This window comes from Vicugna pacos, chromosome 17, assembly GCF_048564905.1.
Source record: "Vicugna pacos chromosome 17, VicPac4, whole genome shotgun sequence".
Classification (NCBI taxonomy): domain Eukaryota; kingdom Metazoa; phylum Chordata; class Mammalia; order Artiodactyla; family Camelidae; genus Vicugna; species Vicugna pacos.
Window position 1 is genome coordinate 2,412,281 of NC_133003.1, and position 8,551 is coordinate 2,420,831.

An 8,551-nucleotide genomic window follows, 5' to 3' on the forward strand; every position below is an offset into this window, starting at 1 on the left:
TGTCCTTCCCAGCAGGGACACCCACCACCCTGGACCACACAGGGCACTCTCCCCGAGTCCCCACCCCACAAGCCTCCAGGCCTCTACCCAGGCTGCTCCTGCCACCTGAGTCACCCTCTTGATTCCTTCTCCTGGCTGACTCTTACTCTGTCCTCAGAACTGAATGTACAGCCAATTTCTTCCAGGAAGTCCTCTCTGATGATGTCCTTTAGCTCTTGGCTGGGCTCCCTCTACAGTAGCACTGCTTGGCAACAAACTGGTATTTGTCCACCTGCTCCTTTAAGACCATGACCTCTTGGAGGCCACGTGGGAAAAAGGAGTGAGGTGACAAGAGGGGTGGGAAGAGCAAAAAACAAAATCACAGCCCAAGTCCCAAATTCAAGGGTTCTGTCTCAGAAAAAAAGAATAAAATGTTTCATACATGTGTCATTTGGCTATGATTTTTGTGGCTCATGGAAAACAAGAGCTTGGTGTTCAAGTCTAAAATCCAAGTTACATGCAAAGAAATGTATATATTCATATCCAAAGGAAACCAGAGCTGCTCAACAACAGTTTGCAGTTAAAATCCAAGGGAACTTTGATAAAGGCAATCTCCCTCTCTCTTTTTATTTTTATTTATTTTTTTGGTATCATATAGTTTTAGAAGTATTTGTATAACTAAGTGATGGCTACAGCCTATGATTCTGCACTGGAGTGTTTGGGGCTAAGGAAGCCCAGATTACATGCACTGTGTAAATGAAATCACACCAACACACTGACAGGCACCCTAGTGGCTGAACTGAAGTTCCAAAGCAGACAACCTTACGTTGGAAGACAGCTCTCAGTAGAAAGTAAGAAATGTAATGTTCTGTACTCAATTTCATTCACTTTATGGGCCATTAACAGATAGTATATCTTGTCTAATGAGACCCCAAAATATATTGTCATCTTCGATTTTCTCCATCTGACTGTTTTATGCTAACTTTGGATATCAAACCCTCACTTCATACGGAAAGCTCAGGCCTACGCTGCAGTAGGTTACATCCCACGGAAGAAAGCGGATCAAGGGAGAACTGGAGTGTTTCCCTTCAGAAGCTGCTAAGTCTGGTTTTGCACCTGTACGTCATTTGCAACCACGTCATCGTCAAAGGAGTAAGACCTTACATCTGTAGGGCATAAAGCACTGCGGTGCTTCTGAACCATCAAAGAACACTGAGCTTTGTGAAACAGTCCTGAGGCACTTAAATCATACTTTTTCTGAAAGGCTACGAAACTGATTCACTTCACCATTCCAGGTACAACGGGGAGGTACCGGAATTAGTAGAGAAAACTTACCCTTGAAGTCTGACAAGGCCTTGATTGAATCCTGCTACAGAATTTACTAGCCGCTAAACGGACCAATTCCTTAACCCCTCTGAGAAGGCTTCCCAATCTGCAAAAGGGGGCTGCCACCGCCCACCTGGGAGGCATGGATGTGAATGCAACATGCAAGTAGGGCGGCCGACTGGTACCTGACATGGGGCCTGGCTAGTTTCCCTCCGCTGCCCTTCTCCCCCTTTAAACTTGCACTGTTCCCCCTGATAAGGGTGAAGCCCCTGGAACAGACTGCCCGATTCTTCTGTATATCCCTGGATACATGCCTTACACTTAGGAGGCCAGAAAAAGAACTATCTCCTCCCCAGTCACTATCAATACTCTTAAGAATCTGGGTTTTTTAACTCTATGTTGCAGGGAGACTATTCCAGAATTGTTCAACCACCTTTCTCCAGGTTGGCTTCTCTCCCCGCGCCCATCCCTTCTCACCTCAAATCTTCTATCTGATTGCCTTTTGTTCATGGGAAAGAGTCCGCTAGGGTGCGGACTCCCTAGGCCTCCCTCCCTTCCTCACAGGAGAGTGTGACTACCTTCACCCCACTCCCTACTCCGACTCCAGCTTCTGAGAACATTCCCCTCCCGGACCCTGCAGCCTCTGGATCTTCCAAAGATGCGCACACGTGGCCACAACCCTCCCTTCAGATTTCTTCCTGGGTGGCCCTGCCCACCCCCTAGAACCTTAAGGATAAATGCCATTGCTCTGAAAATCGCAAACGCTGCTGACTGACACACCAAAGCTGCATGATCTGGGCTTTCCTCCAAACCAGGCACAGCCCTGCCCCCCTTCAGCCACAGTTTGCACCTCTTGAGATAAGCTCATCCACTTGCATGGCTGTGAACACCACCTAAGAATGAATACTCCCAACGTGTATCTCAAGTCCGGCTCCTTCACCTGAGCCCCAGGCTCATAGACCCATGTGCGTCTTTGAAGTCCTAACTTGGATGACAAATGGCATCTTAAAAATGCTTTATGTCAAAAAAAAAAAAAGCCTTATGTCCACCATTTACTCTAGACTTCGATTACTGGCCGGTACCTCCCAGGCTCCCCATTTTAGTAACAGCCCCAGCACCCACCTAGGTGTTTGAGGTCACATTCAATTTCCCCTGTTCCCTCCGCCCGGCCCTGCCCTGGAATCAGTCTTGTCACTTCTGTCGCTAAGCCAGCCTCAAATCTGGTTCTGCAGGGACCAGGGACAGAAACCCACAAGCTCACAGCAAGCTGCACTGAGTCACAGTCCTCCAAAGGGAGCTCCCTGGAGGGGGAGGCATCTCCTGCCACTGGTCACCTCAGAAGGCACTGGATTCTCACAAAGGAGGACCAGGAGAAGGGACTCAAGGTTGTCCCGTGGTCTGAGCTTTGAAGGTCCCGTGGTCTGGGGGAGCTCCTAATTAGCTGACACTCCTGCCAGTTAGCAGATGAGGATGGGGAACCCAGGCAAGGCTGTTCTCGCTCCGACCGCTGGTCTCTCTGGAGCCACAGGAAAGGCCTGTTTCCAGGGCACAGCCCGGCCATCACAGATCCCAACCTGCACTGCCAACCCAGACAGCCTAGACCCCTACTTGTGACTCTTACTTCTGTTCTGTTCCCCCCCAGAATGTGATGGACTCTTTTAGAAAGTCTGGCCTGTCTCAAGCCAGACCAAGTCAGTGAAGGATGAAGTGTCCACATTTGGACCAGAGCATGAAAGGAGAAACAAGGTCTCATGGCCAGCATGACAGTGGTGGCCAAACCCTTCCCCTGGGTGAGAAGAACCAGGGTCAGGGTGAGAATTCAAGGTCCCTTCACGACTGACAGGGGTGTTGGAGACTCACTACCGCAAAATAACGACACGGCCGTCAGTGGTGGAATCAGCTGCAACAGACACAGAGTCAGCTATTTACTGCCAAAAAGGGGTAAAAGTAAAGGCCGGTGCAGGGAGGCCTGCACGGCTGCTGAGGCAAACCTCAGACCCGGCTCTGAATGCCCACTGGCTGAAGCAGAGAGGAAGCTACGGTCCCCTTTAGCAGCCCCTGTGTCCACCAGATCCAAGTGAGCCAGCTACTTAGGAGAAGGCCATGTTGTCCTGATACTCAGAAAAACCAGCCTCATAAAGGGAACAAAAGAGTGGCATGGACTTTAGACCTGATCCTGCCCCTCTATGAATGCAAAGTGAAGTAAATGGTACGGGGAAGGTGAATGCAAATAAATAAATAAATAAATAAATAAATAAATAAATAAATAAATAAATAACAAAACGGTGACTGCTTCCTCCAACAGCGTCCCCTGCAGATGCTCACCCCCGAGCCTGCCACTTCCTCACCAGTGACCGCCGGCCAGGCAGCGCCGTCACGCACGTCACACAGCAACAGCCAGGAACCGCGTGCCGGGCACGATTGTGTAAAAGACAAAATCAAGCAAGGTGCTGCAGATTTTGACTTTCCAAGTTTAAATACTCCATGAAAAAAATCCCTCAGCAGCTGCCTAAATCAATTCGCATCTCACTTCTTCAAAACAGATAATCAAAATTAGTAAGAGCGCATTTGTCACCAAATATAAGGAGGAACAAACAGGTTCCTCAAAGCAAGGACTTTAACAGGTATCAAACATCAGTGGGTGATGGGCTAACAGAGCAAAAATTCCAAAAATCTAGAAAATGAAAAGATGACTAGGATTATATATGGATCAAGACAACTGTTAAGTTTTTGCTTTTTAAAGCGATGGAGACAGCACCAAGGGCGATCTGGCTATTTCCAATTCAGGGTGTGCACAACCCACATTTTCAGACCCAACATGCTCACAGGGTGGTATAAGAGAGAGAGGAAAATAGAAAAAGGAAAAGAGGAACAGCGAAAATTAGAAACACACGAGAACAAAAAGAACTGACAGCATTTACAAGAAATTACGTGAGTGTGATGAGGACAGGGACGCGGGGACGGTGAGACCCACTCTCACCTCCTGCTCCAGGGAAGGCAGGGGCCTGAGGGGAGCAGCGCTGCTGGGGGACCCCATCGTGGTCAGCGCCCCAAACCAAAACTTCACCTAGATGCATGTAGACAGCTTTTGAGCTACAAAATGTGGTCGCATTTCAACCTGGACAATTTTACTCACTCCCACCAAGAGAAACAGGGGAGAATTAGGCTCTGCTCCTGCACCAAAGCATTGTTTTAAAAATTAATGACTGTGGAATAGTAAAAGCAACAATGGAGTAAAAATGACTGGAGCAGAACGTGCTTGACCCGAGCTCACTGGCCACGTTATCTCACTGACGTTCAGATGCTGGCTGAGCCCTTATGGTACCAGAACAGACAGACCCACCAGGAGGGAGGTTTAATGCGCTGCTGTATTTTGATGCCGGGAGCCATGCCTGGTACATGAGGTTCTGGGTAAGTAATGGTGACAGTGTCAACCACTATGGGCTAAGCACACATCCAGCTACTCCACCAAATCCCAAGGACAGACTTCAAAAGGCATAAACAAGCTGGCATTCTCTGGTAGGTCTGCAGACTCAGAGCCAAGCAATTGCTGAGCAAAAATGTCACCAGTGCCTCCTATGACAAAAGACGAGGCACTGGCCTGGGGGCTGGGGCAAGGCTCCAGGCTTCCACTGCTCACCCACCAGTCTGTCCAGGGGGAGAAGGTGGTCCCTGCTTATGTTGCACCGATGCACCTACTTTGACTAACACCTGGGGGCTCAGCAGGAGCTGACAGGTGAGGTGAACAGAGCCAGCCTGGGAGTGACCCAGTGCTGGCAGCTGTGCCCTCAGCTTTGCCCAGGCCACTAAACCTACCAGCTCACCTACAAGGAGCAGAAGGGGAGTGTGGGCGTGTAGATCACAGGGCCCTGTGAGGACAAGTACAGATCATGGCCATGACATGCCTCTCCCCTTCCTTAAGCCATAGAGGCATGTCCGGGGAGGAAGTGAAAATTCATCCAGAGCCCGCCAGGCACCACACGCAGGTGGGACACGGATCACCTGTGCCTGTCACTCAAAGGACTGGTGTGGACTTTCTTTTTATCAATTCTCTGGCATCTTCTCCTCCAACTTACCAACAACCAGAAAGTAGAATCTGACCTTAGAATCACAGAAAATCACAGAGCACTGCCTCCACAGCGGGCCCGGCAGCACGTGCCACGTCCTCCGACCGTCACCTGTGGGACCACCATGAGCGCTCTCCAGACTCAAGGCCCGAGGCCATAGGCCGGGGGTCACAGCTTCCCTCTCTCTCCCCAGTAAAGGGGGACCACCTCTCGGCAAAGACATCTCACCCTCTTCTGACTGAGGGACAGCTCGAAAGATACACAGGGAAACATAGTAGAGGGTGAGGCTCTAGGCAGCCCAGAAGAGCTCGTCTGCACTTCCAAGGCAGAGTGGGGCCTTTGACCTAATCACAGGGACAAAGTGAGGACGAATTTTTCCCTGCTCTGTCCCATTCTCCATGACACGCCTTTCCCTGCGTAAGGAGCTCATTCGGAAGCCCCTGGCAGTTTTTCTGACGTCCTAATTTGGCATGGCGGCTGTCGGGCAGGGAGAGAGAGCCTGAGCCGAACAGGTGCTGGGCCTGGAGGCAGGAGACACCGGCTCCACCCCCAGCTCAACCAGCGCCTCATTCTGCATCTCGGGATTCAGAGTCTCATCTATAAGCAAAGGGATGAAACTGTCCCAGGACAGGCTGTCCAACAGGAATGAAATGAGAGCCATGTAAAGAAAGTTTCCCAGTTGCCACATTTAAAAATTAAAAAAAAGAAAAAAAACTAGAAACTGACTTTAAGAACAGATCTTACTTATTCTACTGTATGTAAAATACTATCATTTTGACTTGTAATCAATATAGAAAGTAACAATATAGTTTACATTCTTTTTACTAGACAAGTCTCAGCGTCTGATGTGCATTTGACCTACAGCACATCTCAGCTCAGACCAGCCTCCTCCCCAGCGCTCCTAGCATCAGTGGCTGTAGCTACTCTTTTGGACAGCAACTCCAGGGGTCCCACCAAGTGTCCTGGCTGAAAAGGGGGAGTAAGTGTCCATACTAACCCTAAAAGGATCTCTCTGAAACAAAGGCGGATTCACTTTAAACGTCTGAAAACCGGCGGGCTGCACCTCCTTCCAGCCTTGGCTACAAGAAAATCCTCCTCCTTGCTGATCCCATTCTGGACGCAGGGAAGCAACCCTTCACACAGCCAGGGTGGCCAGGCCTCCAGGTAGTCTTGCCTGCTGTCTGTGTCCAGTCCCATGAAGTCCTCCTTCTCAAACAGGATGTAGAGGAGGGGGGTCTTCTCCCCAGACTTTTCGGGGGCCCCGTCCAGCCACTTGGACTTGGGCAAGATCAAGAGTGACTCAGTGAAGTCCTTGATCCTCTTCTCCACCACCCTGCAGTCCTCGTAGATTGAAGGCCACGTCGGTGCGCGGCTGTTTGGCCACCTCCCCATACAGCACAAAGACAAAGGGCTGAGAGTCGTAGAGGGTGGTGCCATACAGCTCCTCTGTGCGTGGAGCTTCAAGAAGGTCTTGGCCAAGAGGCAGTCATTAATGGTGACAAGGCCCACGACATTGCAATGGGTCTGGAAGTCACTCCATCCATTCTCTGGTGCATAGTGATACCTATAGTGGATACAGAGTGCCCACTGGGAGCCGCACGGGCTGATCTGGCTCACCAAGGAGATTCCATTATAGATGCAAAAGAAATTCTCCTCTAAGATGATCCCCACTGGTTGGACCACAACGGGGAGAGTCTGCTGGTCCTCAGCACACTGCACGTAGTCAGGGGCGCTCATGTTGCAGGCCCTGCTGAGAAGGGAGAGTAGACTAATGTACATACTGTGCTGCAGGCTGCAGGCCTCACTGGGTTGTGGTGACCTGGTGTGAACAAGCCAGAAGGCAGGGGAAGCCCAAGGAAATCAGGGGTAAGTTTGTCCTCAGCTTCTGCACATGGCTACTGTAGCTCAGATCACATTACCCAGCTTTTGGTCTAGGCTTCCATCCCCTGTAGAAAAGGGCCATTTCTTGTTTTCTGTTTCCAAGCACCTAGCCAGGCCCTGATGCAAAGTCAGTGCTCAAAACTGCTGAATAAAGGAATGAATAAAGGAACTGCTTCCCCACCCCTCAGCAGTATATAATGCAAAGAACCATAGTGGGATCAAAATATCTGGATTTCAACTCCAATTTATTTTAACCCCTAAGCTTCAGAATAATGGATAAGCAAACTTGCTTTGTGGAGGAGGGTACAGTTCAGAGGTAGAGCACATGCTTAGCATGTATGAGGTCCTTGGTTCAATCCTCAGTACCTCATTTTAAATAAATGAAACAAATAAATAAACCTAATTACCCCCTCAAAAAATATTTTTTAATTCAAAATTCAAAAAAAAAAAACAAACACCTTGCAATTGACACAACATTGAAAACTTGACTATAGTTCAATTAAAAAAAAAATCCTTACCTTACAAGAATATATCTGGATTATGGAAGTTTGCAAATGTAAAATGCCTAGGGTACCACCTGCATAAGAAGAAAGAACTGTACAAATTTACTATTCCTCCTTTATGAGCTATATTACCTTTGGGGGGGTTTATACACTCTCAGAGCTAATTTTCTCAGATTAAAAAAAAAAAAAAGGAAACATTACTGGATTCTCCATACTGCTGAAGAATCAGATAACCCTATGAAAGCATCTGACCCACCGAGGTTACTCAATAAGTGTTTGTTGAATGAATGAATAAACAAGCAAAGTGAATGCTGCTCCCTGCCACAGACCATCATAATGGTACTGCCTGAAAAACCCAAGCCCACGTTTCACCTGACTCTACACTAACCATGTGGGTGACCTGGGCAGGCCTGTGTGCTTCTCTAAACCCCAGTTTAATCATGAATAGAAATGAGGGCAATAACACAAACCTCAAATTGTTAGTGAGTCAGTAATGAATTGTACCCCAACTTTGCAAGATGGAACCATTAAAGAAAATTGGGCAAAGAGTCCGTAGGCCCTCTCCATATTATCTCTTACAACTACATGGGAATCTACATTACATCTCAAAATAAAAAGTCTAATTTATTAAAGAGGCTATTGAGATTAAATGAGCTCACTGTCTCAAATAAGGAAAACACAGTACAAATAGGACAATGCCCAGCCCATGAGATACACTCAGTAAACATTCCCACTGAACCCACTGGTCCCTCCAACTTCAGAGCACAAGGATGGGTCCCCATGGCCAGAGGCCAC